The sequence below is a fragment of the Pteropus alecto genome, unplaced genomic scaffold (assembly GCF_000325575.1).
Source record: "Pteropus alecto unplaced genomic scaffold, ASM32557v1 scaffold50, whole genome shotgun sequence".
Taxonomy (NCBI): Eukaryota; Metazoa; Chordata; class Mammalia; order Chiroptera; family Pteropodidae; genus Pteropus; species Pteropus alecto.
Window position 1 is genome coordinate 12,918,397 of NW_006431918.1, and position 13,897 is coordinate 12,932,293.

The 13,897-nt window shown below is 34.4% G+C and overlaps 1 protein-coding gene and 1 long non-coding RNA gene across 3 annotated transcripts in view; both read right to left on the reverse strand.

Annotated features, from left to right (window-relative positions):
- Positions 1–13,897, reverse strand: part of XKR6 (XK related 6) — a gene marked incomplete at its 5' end in the record, with an annotated part of 249,686 nt that overhangs the window by 168,543 nt on the left and 67,246 nt on the right.
- LOC107195279 overlaps positions 2,217–13,897 on the reverse strand; it is a 48,227-nt gene continuing 36,546 nt past the window's right edge. Inside the window, exons 1-3 of one of the 2 annotated variants that reach the window (XR_003044562.1) lie at positions 13,871–13,897; positions 9,147–9,260; positions 2,217–7,116 (exon numbers count right to left, since the gene is read on the reverse strand). This is a non-coding gene — a long non-coding RNA (uncharacterized LOC107195279). The remainder of the gene's footprint in view (positions 7,117–9,146; positions 9,261–13,870) is intronic. The other variant, XR_003044561.1, reaches the window with a different exon arrangement.

Here is a 13,897-nt window from a genome sequence, read left to right on the forward strand (position 1 = left end):
AAGCACTGGTGGAGGCATAGACTGAGCAAGCCACGAACCACACTTTTATCTTCATTGGGCTTAGTATTTAAGAATCATTCCTCATTTCTGAAAGTGGGAAAACTACAATGATGTGAATATTTTCTAGAAGATTCCATAAATTTGAAATTGCATAACTCATTCTGTGATGTGGTTTTCTAAAATCAAAATGAAGCCTGGAGAGGCTACTGAGAGCCACCCACAAACTGAAGATCCTAATTCCTAAGAGAAAACTTCTGACTCATTATTTGACTAAAACTGTAACTTGGTTTGGAGAATGAGATATTAGAGAGAAAAATAAAATAAATTCCCTGCTTATCACCGTGCATGCTCTCTCTTCAAAATACAAAATTCAAAATCTACCACAATTTTTGGTCATATTTTTGGTGAAATGTTTTCAATCTATATCAATTTATATAATCTCTTCTCTCCTACAAAATGGAGAATGCTCAAAACGTTTAATCCAAAAATTTAATGGAAAGTAATGCCTTCCACTCTTGAGAAATTTAAAAGCCCTTGCTAATAGTTTTCTACCCGAGGGAAAGGATGCACAGCATATAGCAAATCAAGTCCAAAATATCCCTCCAACCAATTTCATTCTATTTAGTAATTTCATTCTTGCTTCTGAGTCCCAGTGAATACAGAAAGTAGGTGTCTGCCTCACTAATCATAGCCGGGGGTATAATAATTCAAAGTTGGGTCTCCGAAGAAAAAGTCTCTAAGGAAAACCCTTATTGTAGAATGTGGCAAGATTTCTCTAATGAGCAATTCAGTAAGAATTTTGCAATATCCCCAGAGATAGAGAGAGGTACCTTGGAGAACTGTACACCATGACCCTCTGAGATTACCAACTTCCTCTGAACCTGCCTACAAGCGCCCATTTAGGAAGGAAGAACCTTCATCTTAAAGATGCCAAAGGAAGAAATCGTATTTCCTAGAAATTCGCTCCTTGACACATTTTTTGTCTTACTTAGCATGGCGGCTAGACAAAGGTGACGAGATATAAGAACTGGTATTATTTAGCTTACATTTTTCTGAAAAATGCCCTTTCATTGGGAAGCTAAAAGGTGATCACCAAACAGCCCAAATACAGCACGGATTCATCCTTAGTTTCTCTTCCTCCAGGATGCTTTTGTCCAGTTCTTCAAAGCTAATTAATAAAAACTAGTGTAGTCACACAAGACTATGGCATACAATCTTAAACTCAATGTTACAGATAAGCAGAAATAAAATCAGTTCTAATTGCATTGTTTCTGGTCATCAGTGTAGAATTGTTTGCAGGTTGGTGACTATTTTACAGATTGAAAAATTATCTGCAAGGCAGTATAAATGATTTCCTTAAAATCTGTGTGGTAGTGGACCTTTGAATTGTCTGAGGTGTCAGTTCTTTTTCGCACAAAACTATTGGAACTGTCTTTGAGAGATTTTCAGACAACCACTGGTTGAAACAGAATACTTAGCCGTTCTTTTTACTATTACCGTAAGTTTTTTTTTTTTTTTAAGACAATGACTTCTATCATACAGACATGCTAATTACCTAAACTTTCCCACACTGTTCTCTGGCACCTTAATCAGTGTCCTGTGAGTTATGGATTGTGGGACAAACAACTGGGGCCTTATACTAATGTTCACAGTTCCAAGAAACAGCACTCCCAGCCTTTGATTTCACAGACCAATAAAAAGTTTTAAAGATATCTTTAGAAAACTAATTTGGGATGGCAAGCTTATTATTTTACCAAATAAAGGCATGTTGTAGAAAGGACATAGAAGTGTAAAGAATAATTTTTGAAATGGAAATCAATTTGAAGTCTCAAGACTGTCCTTATTTTTCTTTTTCCTAGTTTGCCTCAAATCGACACCTATCCTCTGCTGGTCATTCAGAAATTGCGGGGACAGACTTCTAGTACCAGGCTTCTTTGACCTCGGGTTCAGGTCCATGGGGCACAGCTTGCACACAATGACCCACACCACTGATCCCAGGGTGGGAGTCTTTCTTTCTCCTTCAAACTACATATCTCGCCCTCACTCCATTCCTACCGACTCACTACCACTGTTAACTTGGATAGAAAAAGGTTGCAAACCACTAACTTAGACCATCACATTTATAGATCATTTGTTCATTTCCTTAGCTCGCAGCACGTACTTAACTTTAACTCGCACACATTTTATTGAACAAAAATTTAATTACTAAAATCTCCTTCAGAGTACAAAGCTACTTTATTTGCACAGAGTTTGCCACATACATAGAAAAGCTCAACATGCATTTCCAGCCGGCCTCAGCCCAATCACCTAGTAATTACAGCCAAAAGTTCAGAAACTCTTACTGGAGACATGGACCTTGTTTACAGTATTTTTACATGTAGAAAACAAACAATTCTAAGCATCTTTTAAAGATACGTGTACATTAACATGAAAAGTAAAATATAGTATCATATGCTGTAAAATTTTACTGAGAATAATTTCAAGCTATTAGCTCTTAAACAATGAGACCATTTAAAAGTTTTTTATTAGAGCAAGAGTCAGAAAGTGATTATATATCGTACATACTTTTACACAAACATATTTGCACGTGCTTCTGAAAAATTCTGTGTAAAAAATTTTTTAGAATATCATATTTTGAATGTGTCAGGTAATTTGGTAATGTTTTTAAAGGAGTATGCTATTTTTCAAAGACATACCTGAATAGTCAATGTGGGTTCCTCTAGGTTAACCTAAAATTTGGATTTTTTTTTTTTTTGGACAAATCTTGCTTTCAAAATCTCACTGACTTGATCACTTCCCTCTGCACGTGATTTGTTTTTACTAGCATCCAGGGGGAACACATGGATCTCTTTAATTATCTCATTAACTCATGACTCTAGAACTAGCAAGCTTTATTTTACATAGAAGTCAGTTCTGGTTCTTCCCCTGCCTGATGCATGAAGAGGTTCATTCCTGGCCTCAAGAGAACAGGGTGGTGGAGAAGAAGAGTAGACAACCACATCCAGCAGTGTCCAGCACTGAGCAGATGACCAATGGAGACTACTGTCAACACCACAGCTAAAAAGCTAAATTTTAAATACAGTGCTATGAATTTTTATATGCAAACGCTGGATAGCCAATATCTCTAAATCTAGACCTATTTTATTTCCCCATAAGAACATGCAGAAAGGAACATGGAAATGAAAAGACACAAGTGGCAACTGAATACCTCCCATCGAAGGCAGAATGAAACAGGACAACAGGAGGAAGAAGCCTCGACAGTGTGGTTACAATTCTATCTCGACCTAACAAAGGGACTAAAATTGGGCAGCATTTATTAGAGGTGGAAAGGAAATGCAACAAAATTACGTGGGGAGGGTAAGCAGGATAAACCTAACAGGATTCTAGTCAGTTTTGGAATCCTATACACTCGATATTTCCCCTACATTTAAGTCGACAGTACAAAAGAGGACAGAGAACAAGTATCGGGACATGGATTAACTCAAGCTCCTCTCCCAGGGAACGTGAAATTGTGAGGCACACGTTGTAAAAGCCCCAAATACTACATTCCAAAAAGAAATACAAAACACCTTCAAACCCAGAATACGTGACTGTCTAACTTTCAGACAAGATGAATGATCAGGTTCTCCTCCACCAATGTAATTAATCAGGAGTAGACTGCACTGACAGAAGTGTTTTAAAGGCTAGACTTGTGTTCTTCTTATGTTAAAGATACATTTTATGAGGCTGTTTTATATCTATAGGTCCAATTCATAAGACAGTCAAATTGTGTTTCAAGTACAAAAGCAATACAGTCTAGGATGTTTCCAGAGTGTTCTGTGTTGTCAAGTTGATGATGCTCTTCAATCTCTCTACTCAGTCCCAAAATAAGTTTCTTCGGATATCTTTATTTTTCAAGGATGACTTCTCAGTGAAGCAGTATTATGCAGAAAAGTCCCAATGAATGACATAACAAGCAGGTGATCTGAGATTCCAATCTGGAGATTAGAGCCACTCAAATGGAAATTTTTGTCAAAACACATTTCTAATAATATAAATCAAATTCATCCATTTTGTGTCAACATATGAACTGAAGAGTTTTCTCTAAACTTATAAATGGACTAATAAAATTCAGAAATAATAATACATTCAGGAAACTTGAAAGAAACAAAGAACAAATTACCCGGGAATCTCAACAGTTTTCCTGAAAATGTGCTACAAATTTCAGAATCACAAAATAACAAAATTCCAAATTTCAAGTCACTATGTTAATTTCAAGTACACATTTTAAACCACGGATTTGATATCCTAAGACATGAAAAAAGAGGTAAAAACCTTTTATAATAATTAAAAATTTTAGAAGAAACACGCTCACTTTTAAAAACAAAACATTAACAATCAAATTACCATGAAACGGGCGCCCTGCATTAGCAGGAGGTGGCACCACCGAGGAGGGCGTGGCTCTTTTCACCACTTTCGCTTGGGTGGAAGCGCTTGGCGGGGTGTTTTTGTTCCATTATGACAAAGCTCTAAACTTATGGCTAATGTTCAACGTGTGAGGCAGTAAGCGACCGTAAAGATCTGATGCTTTATTCAAAGGTGATAGAGAACCACTATTGGAAAGTGACAACAAAGTCAGAGCCAGGTCAGACGTGAAGATGATCATTTAGATCAGGGCTTCCTGGCCTGACAATGAAGGGCTGTCCCTTTCCCCTCAGAAGTTGCAGTCTGGTTGGGGAAAGGATCCGTAGCTTTCTTCGGATTTTGGTCTAAAACTTCCAAAATACAAAGAACCATTCTTCAAGGCTCACTTTTTCTGTGTGCCCGTTCATACGTACTTACTGTACCCAACTTACAAAGACCCGTTCATCCTTGGATAAATTGAGTCAGATTTCTGAATTCTCACAGTGATATGACAGACTAAGTGTGGTGACCCAAGAAGATGCATATTTTCCCATGAGACATGTACTAAAATACTGTTTAGTACAACTGAGGCCAACATTAAACAAATTTAAGGTTTTATTTAGAAGTTTCTGGAAAGCATACATGAACTACTAATTGAATTCATGTTATTAATTCTGTACTATATACTCAGTATTCTACATTATTTTCGAAAGTTATACAACGGACAAAAGACTCATTTTTATAGTTTTTTCTCTGACAGCTAAGATATTTATTTTGAATTAAGTTCATCTTTGAGTCACACAGTACACTTATAACATACCAGAACGAAATCAAATCCACTGTCAGGAAATGCATCAGTGTTTCCCAAGATCACCTGCCACGATCCTTAAAATACTACCGCACTAGTGTGAATTACTCGAACTAAGATCACAATACCCACTGTCCCCGGGGTTCCGCACACTACCTCCTAATTCCAGGAAAACGATTCCCTTCTCTTAGGTTACTTAAGAGTACACACTCCATCCCCCACCATCATTTTTTATTCTTAAGCTCTTAAATTTTTCCCTCTCTTGGGTCTCATTCATTTGTACTCAGTGTTCAGAATCTAAGAAGGTCTTTAAAATATTAATTCTAGGAGGGACCAAGTTTTTTCCTGCCTGTCTAATTCCTTCTGGGCATATCAAATGCTCAGGCCCAGTCAATACTGTGGCTAGAATTGGCTAAGAGGAAATACCTCTATTGACAAAAGTATCACAGAAGGAAAGTTTTTAAAAAGCCAGTTGTAATAGGGAAAAGCAGCTAAATAGACAATATACATTTAAAATAAAAATATAACTTGATTTTAAAAAAATCTAACATTTTCATTGTGCCATATATTAAATATCTGTCAGCCGATTCCCTTTAAAGGAAAGCAAAGCAAAGGGGAAGGGTGATAGTTATGGTGTAGCTGATTTAGTTTCTAAAAGCCTTTTAACAGAAATGTTATTTTTAAAAAAATTTCTTTTATACAGCTATTTCTATATTACTAATATAGGATATTAGTAATATAGGATAATCTAACAATGATAAACTAACAGCAATAAAACTAACTAACATTCTACTCTGTTGAGCTACCTACCACTCAGTCTCTATAGTTCCTTGAATTCTCCTCATCCTTTCCTTCTGAGTCTTTTTCAACTTGCTCTGGTTATGGCCATAAAAATCAATCTTTCCCCAGTTGTGGTCAAAAGAGTAAAGAGGCAGTCACATTTGACCATCAAAATAACTATCTGCCCCAGATTGTTCCTCACATCTCTTAATTCCAGCAAGAATAGGGCAGAGAAAAAGAAAACCATGGACAATGGCACTCCGGTCACCCACAGACTGTATGGTATCACATGAGATACAGGTCTCCATCCATTCCTATGGCTAAGAATGCCCAAGTTCAAGTTCTGGGTCTACATGAAAGCAGCCTAGTTTTAAAAGTGTGTTGAGGTACATGGAATGCAGCCAACTTTCAATTTTTTTAAGGGGAAATAATCCTTGGGCTTAAAGTTTTGTTCCTTCTCCTCTTCATTCACACTATCTGCCCTTTGGCCATTTTACTATCCAGGAATTCATTCACTCAACAATAGGGAGGAGAGGGAGGTGAAAATGAACTGCTCTCTTCCCTCCTCATTAGCACTTGTGCTGCGTAACAGTATCTATTTCAAAAATTGACAGCAATTGCCATAAGCAATTTGGGTATAATTTGGGTATAATTTGCATATTCTAAACACAGACCATTCTGAGGCCACTTCCAGGTTGAAATTTTATAATTACTACCTTTAGGATTTCCACTTCATGATTTTTTTCTCTTCCCTCTTCCTCATAAGTAATTATCTCTGCTCTAAGTAAGCTACACTAGCAAAGTAGGTAGAAAAAAAAAGAAGCTGACCAAATCGACATGGGAGGATTATATCAACTGTCTGGGAAAATATGAGGCCCATAAAAATCCTCAGATCTTCAAAAGATAACTGTCTCTGGGGTACGACATTAATACTGACAGCCGAGAATTTGAGACATGCATGCCAACTTAGAAATACAGACTTATAAACCTATTCTTTTATATACTTTTTATTATATCTACTGATTTACCTACTGAGTCATTATATATGCAAAAACAACAATTTCCAGGGTTCCTAAATATTTCCAACATATTCAACTTAGGGATCCAAGATTCTGAACATGCCATCACCAAAAAAAATTGCAAACCTAAAAAACAAAAAGGAAAAAAAATTAAACAATGTCAAAAGCAAAAGACTTTCTAAAGTTAATGTTTTTTTTTTCTTGGCTTACAGTTATAAGTTCTTAAGTATAATACTAAAGTTTTGCTTAAAAACAAGGCAGTTTATAAGAAAATAAATATTAAACTATACTCATACATATCACCTATTTAATACTTACTGGGTCAAAATATCTTTACACTTACAATTTCAGGCTTTAAATTAAAGTAACAGTACCTTTGTCTTTATTTTAAAAACTACCATTATGGTGATAGACATTCATTAAGGTGCATAAATAACTGATTTTGTTCTTGTATAACTCATACCTCTAAAAACTATGTTTTTAGCCAATTGATAGTGGTTAAAATCATTAACTTTAAGCATCTGAAGTAAGAAAGATGACCTTCAAAGTCCCAACCTCAAAAAGGGTCAATCTATTATTTGTAAAAGAAAAACCAATTTTGTTGGGATAAATATAAGTAATAAGAATTTTTAAAAAATAAAAACAACAAATAATCGTTTCTCATTAAAACATTAATACACAAAAGTGAACTATATGAAGAATTCTTCTACAATAGGCTTAAGAATCATGCTATTTACACCAGCCTATTTCATTAATTTTTCCATAGAAAATTAAGAGTTCAGAGTTCACATTTCCAGAAGAATAAAACACATCAGGAAATATGGTAAAGTAACCTACTGTACATTGTTTTTCTTTAGAACAAGAGTAGGCGGGCTTATTTAAGTATAAATTGAGATACAGATATAAATTCATTCTACTCAAACTAAACAGTGCCTAGATTCACATATGTGAATAAGTCTGTCATCGCAGAAAGCCACATACTCTAATAAAAAAAATTTTATAAATTTTAAGTCACTCTCAACATTTGAGAAAATACTGTTTGTAAAATACTATTTGTAATACTGTTTGTAAGAAAATACTGTTTGGAGAGAAATGAGGTCATGTACAGAACTATAGAGACAACTGAGCCTCTAGAAGAAAACAAAAATAAGCCTTACTTAAAAAATACATAGTAATGTTGCCACTTCCTTAAAATTTGCCCTGTGTATTATCCTCTAGAATAGGATGATTATATTTTCTTAGCATCTCATCAATTAAACAAATAGATAATTGAGGCTAAATATAAGTCAATTTGTGAAATTATTTTTGCTATTAACACTGTTACATGTAGTACAGGAATGAAATAACATAAAAAACTACTTATTCTAAAACACAGGTTAGTATAAAATCTGAACTTGGGCAAAGGACCTATAAGAAATTCTATTCCAGGGAAATTAAGCCTTGTGAGCATGGCTACATTAACATGTTTAACAGAACATGGTCCATGGAATAAACTTAATAAAGAGAAGTCCCTACCCCACTCCCCCCAAAAAGTTTCACTATAATGAAAAAAAGTGCTATTACCTTCAACTGCTAAATATATTTTGAACTAAGATGCAGTTGATAATTAAAGCAGAGTTAACTGATACAACTAACATTCTTAACAAGCACTTTACACTTTAAAAATAAAACACACCCACACATACATAAAACATCAAAATTCTTCATGACAGAAAAAGAAATTTGTGGCAAGAATCCTTACTTTCTAGTCTGAAAAATTTATTAAATTTAGAGCCCCTTTTAAAGAGCAAACCCTACTGGATTTCAAAGGAAGAAAAGGATTTCAATCTGCAAATTCCAAATGGCTCAGGTGTTTTCATATAAACATTTTGTTGCTTGTTAAGTAGCTCAGTAGAGCTCACTTTTTAAAAAAGCATGTTTAAACAACTCTAAAAGGTTTATTAATTAATATGCAGGTGTATATATACAATTAGTCCTTTTGTTAAACATTTGAACCAGTTTAGTCAGGACATGTTTTACATGTCGGCATGTTGTTTAATACCTTTTGTTCACAACTTAAAAAAATTTTTTTAAACTTAAAAAAGGAAAGAATTGGGGTAGGAGAACAGGCATGGAAAAACATGAAGGCCTCTCTTTCTCTTAGGTTTTGCCATTACCATTGTGTCTGAAGTGGTTTCAGGACGAGGCGATCGCACACCTTCTAGTCAGAAATCAGATGGCCTCAAAACAACCTCATTGTCAGTCTTAGGCCTCATGTCTTTCGCTTAGAGCTAAAAATAAAAATACATGTGAATGAACAAATGACCATGGAATGAAATCTCTAACATGACACTACAATATAAACTACTAGAAGCCATTTTTATCACAGAAAGATGAAAATGTACATATTTCTATCCAGGGCATCACAACCCTATTTAGAATGGAAGGGTGCTCTCTTCTCATCCCATCGGCTGCTGGGTTTAACAACGACAACTTAATTCCAAGGTGGTTCTACAAAGCTAGAATAGTATTTTAGTCACGTTCTGAGATTATAAAATGTTCATTCTTTTTAGAGTTAAATATAACAACATTAGTAATGAAGCTAATGACGTTAGACAGCAACTTTATGCATACAAAACGAGCCAAGAAAAGAAAGTGTAATACTGAACCAGAACAATGGTTTAGCCAGAGAATTATATTTTTATATTTGGAATTCCTAGTTCCAACAGCAATGCTAGTAGTATATGACTAACCTGTTCCTACAATCAAAGTAAGGCATTCTCTCATTCGACAAATACTGAATGTTTCTAAGCGCTGGAAGTCAAATGCTGACTATGAAAGAGGGGTTCTGAATCTCAGCAAGTGAAGCCCCAGCCTTCTATTTCCAAATTCTTGGTCCCAAGTCTGAGCTATGATGCTGACGAAACGGAAAATAAGGGCTACTATGTTTCCATGAGAGGAAGGAAGGCAGTATATATTAAACGACAATGAAATAAGACTAGGATTTAAAACAAAATCCACTGAGAAACCTAAATCTTATGCTGCAAGCGACCGACCTCCAGTCATCATTTGGTCTGTTTAGTGTGAAGCTTATGTTTTGAAAATCCTATGATGATCCTAAAAACCAATTCTCCTTCATTTGGAGAGCAATGGTAGTTTTAACCCCAAATATAAATGTCTCAGACTATTTTGTAAGGTTAAATCAGCCAAACACCTTCAAAAAAATCACTTAAGAGTACTTCATTCAATTGAAACTATAAAATTCAGAAACTTTGCTCAAAAGTTACACTTAAAAATTGGCCCTAATTATAATGTAACAAAAACAAATGTCTTATGAATTTTTATACCATTCATATATAACTATTAAATTAATTAGATTTAATAAATCATGACTCTAGGCTATACTAACGTTACTGATGGATGTTTTGCGTTTCTTCACTGGTTGGTTCTATGTACACCAGTGAAATTCTTTAATTTTGTGGGAATATGGAACATTACCAAAAGACATCAAAATACAGGCATGTGACTCAGTTTAAGCTCTATGTTCACCTTAAATAGAGAGTAAATACATTTCCGAGTTAGCTTATCTTCCATAATTTTTCATGTGAAATCCAACTAAATGTAGTATCTAGATAATGTTACAAAGCTAAACGGTTTGACTCTGAAATTTATGGGTCTCAGAACTATTTATAGTAATAAATTATAATTTAAGTTTAAATATTTAGCCTAAAAAAGAACACTGTTTTGGGTCATATCTAGGTTTTAGGTTATGGTTTGCCTCAAGAGAAAAGATTAAAAACAAAATCAATAGGCTTTGAGAATTCGTTTCCCACTAATGTTCATAAGATAACTCTGTAAATTTTATATTTTGATGCATTCAAATTTTAATCAAGGAAAACTGTATGCTGGTCTTGTAAATAGTCAATTCTACCTCCTTTACTACGGATGTCACAGATCCCTGTTGTTTTCAGTTGTAATAAATTAAAGAAAATACATAACTGATAGATGTACTTTTTCTACTGTAAGCCTTAAACATTCACTCATCTATAAATCCCAAATTGGTCCTGCATCAACAAAGAGAACCTATCATTCAGCCCATAGCTCTTCTCAACTCACATTTGCTGCCACTCTTTAGCAAAAACTAAAAAGTAGATGAGAGGTTTCATTTGCTTTTCCAAAACTCAGATCTTTCATCCATGCTACAGCCACAGTTTCATTTCCCTATTTTTGCTTGAGTCACAGTATATTTTTGTTACACAAGCTACAGTCCTATCATTTCCGTGAACCAATCCATCCAACCCTAAGAAAGTAATAACGACAAATACCGTGACACTAGTTCTTTGAATTCCACAATTTTCACTACCCTCCTCTTTGGTCAAGGCCTTAAATGATAATGTATGAGATTTTGATACTTAGAAGACATGCTTTATAGCTTATTAAGGCAAGTAACTCATACTCAGTCTCAAGTCAAACTAATTACTTAACTCCATTTGTCACCCTAGGAATGTTACATTGAGGTCTCCCATTTAATCAGATCAGAGAATTCCAGTAAATTTATTATAAATTTCAACAAATCAGAATTAAATTTCCATAAAACAATGCCTATTTGTCTAAGAACATCTAATATAAAAGACAATCTCGCGAGAGTGATTCTTAAGCAGGAAGAGCTTGAGTTAAAGGAACCGCTGAGCTAAAAACCAACCTGTAAAATACAATATCATAAAAATCATTTTCTTAGTTTAGACTGAATTTTTTACAGAAAGAGTTATGCCTCACACTACACTAGGGGTCAACCTGCAACCTAATTATTGAACATTGTGGTCTCTTCTTAGAAGTTTACTTTTTGCTCCTAGCACTTTACAGATTCTAAGATCTCCCTTCTGATACATATACCTCTTATCTCCTAATCTAAGCAGAAACCATAAGAATTCTATGTTTTTTTTAAAAAACAGAAACTGTTTGTCCCTTGTAGTTTTGTTGTATTCTTAACTTTTATGGGAATCCTAAGCATACAAGCAGCTTTCTCAATTCAACTCCATCTTGTTTTATGGTGATGGTCCTATAACAACGATACATTTATGAGTCAGAAATTTCAAGTTAAGCATTATACAAAAGAAGAGACACTGCTTAAAAAAGTGTTGAGACAAGAGCTGGTAGACGTAAGCCTGGATCTCTACCTTCATTCCTTAAGCCAAAATAAATTCCAGATACACCACATTTAAAGTTAAATCATGAAAGTATAAAAATATTTAAAGAAAACATGGGTGAAGTTTTTGCAAATAAATTTTAAAGCAGAAGATAAATTAGAAGCCAAAAAAAAAAAAAAAGAACATGGTTTATTTTTAGAAAGCAAAAGCCAAACCAAAAAGATAAACAATTATAAAAAAAATTCAATGATAAGCCATGGAAAATATTTGCAGCAAATATTAATATGCAGTTTTTATAAATTGTTTAGAAAAAGACAACCCATTGAAAAATGGGCAATGATTACAGACAACTCACTGAGAAATAAAAAATGACCTGTAAACATTGGAAAATATCTTCAAACTCACTCAAAACTTGGAAAATATAAATCAAAATGAGATGCTAATAGACAGACAATAATTATCAAGAGTGTGAGGGGTCAGGCATTCAAATATACCAGAGAGATGCAAACTGGTACTACATTTTTGAAGAACAATGGCAACAGCTAACAAAATTAAAAAACTCACATGCTTTTGACCCAGAAAATTGAGTTCTAGGATTAGATCCTTCAGATTTCTTCTTACATGCAAGCAAAAATACTTGTACAGGGAGACTATTTATAACAATACTACAGCAGTACTATTAATATACAAAAAAAAAAAAAAAAAAAGAAGGAAAAAATCTGGAAAAAAAATCCTAACGTCTGTTAAAAGGAAGCTGGTTAAAAATATTGTTACATCTTATATAGTCAAAAAGAAGCTGGTTTTAAAAAATCAGGTTACATCTCACATAGCTGTGGAAAGTTGTCCTACATATATTATCGTGCATAAATGACATTGTTTCAAAACATACATTCGTTTCAAAAATAATATTTTTAAAAAGGAGTATAAAAATATGAGTAAGAAAAAGGAAATGGATATTATGGAAGGTTCTTCAAGAAACTGTTAAAACACAGGAGTGAGGGAAAGGGTTTTTACTTATCGCTTTATAACTTCTATTGTATGTAATTTTTGTAACATGAATAATTATTATATAATTTAAATGTTTTTCAGGGATGCTTTGCTATTTCAGCATTTCAAACATTATGGATTGATTTCTCAAAATGGAAAGAAATTTTTATAGCCTTGAGTCAGGTTTCACGAGCCACCCTATGAATGTGGGAATTCGTTTGGGACCAGAACCAGAGGCGCTCGGCTGTCACCCTTGATGTTACCTGTCAATGTGGCCCAGGCACTAGGCTTCTGGAACTTGGCAACCACTTGCTGCTTTAATGTTCTTAAATCTGCACACCACATTGTAGCATGAAAAGTACACTTTCACTCCTGACATCTATAAATTAGGAGTATGTTATAAGGTTTGAGTTTACTTTTAAGGACTGAATAGGCGATCCAGTAACTCAGCATGTGCCACAAAGTTGGTCACCGATTATTCAGCAAATCCTCCAATCCTAGAGACATAGTGCCAAATGCTATGGACTTCTTCAGTGATCTTAGACTCCAACTCCAGGTCCTTTTAAAATTACGATGTTGCCATTTTATGTGACACACACTATCACAGACAGAATACATGAAACTGGCCATGCTCCCAACAAAATATCTCTGAAGAAACTCAGTCTCTCAGGTAGGAAACAGCAAAATATGCTAAAAAATAATATTTGTCCATTTTAACAATGATCTTAACTCTATAGTTCTCTCATTTGTCCCAAATCAGCACTCACCATAGACAGAATTCCTCAATTATTCAG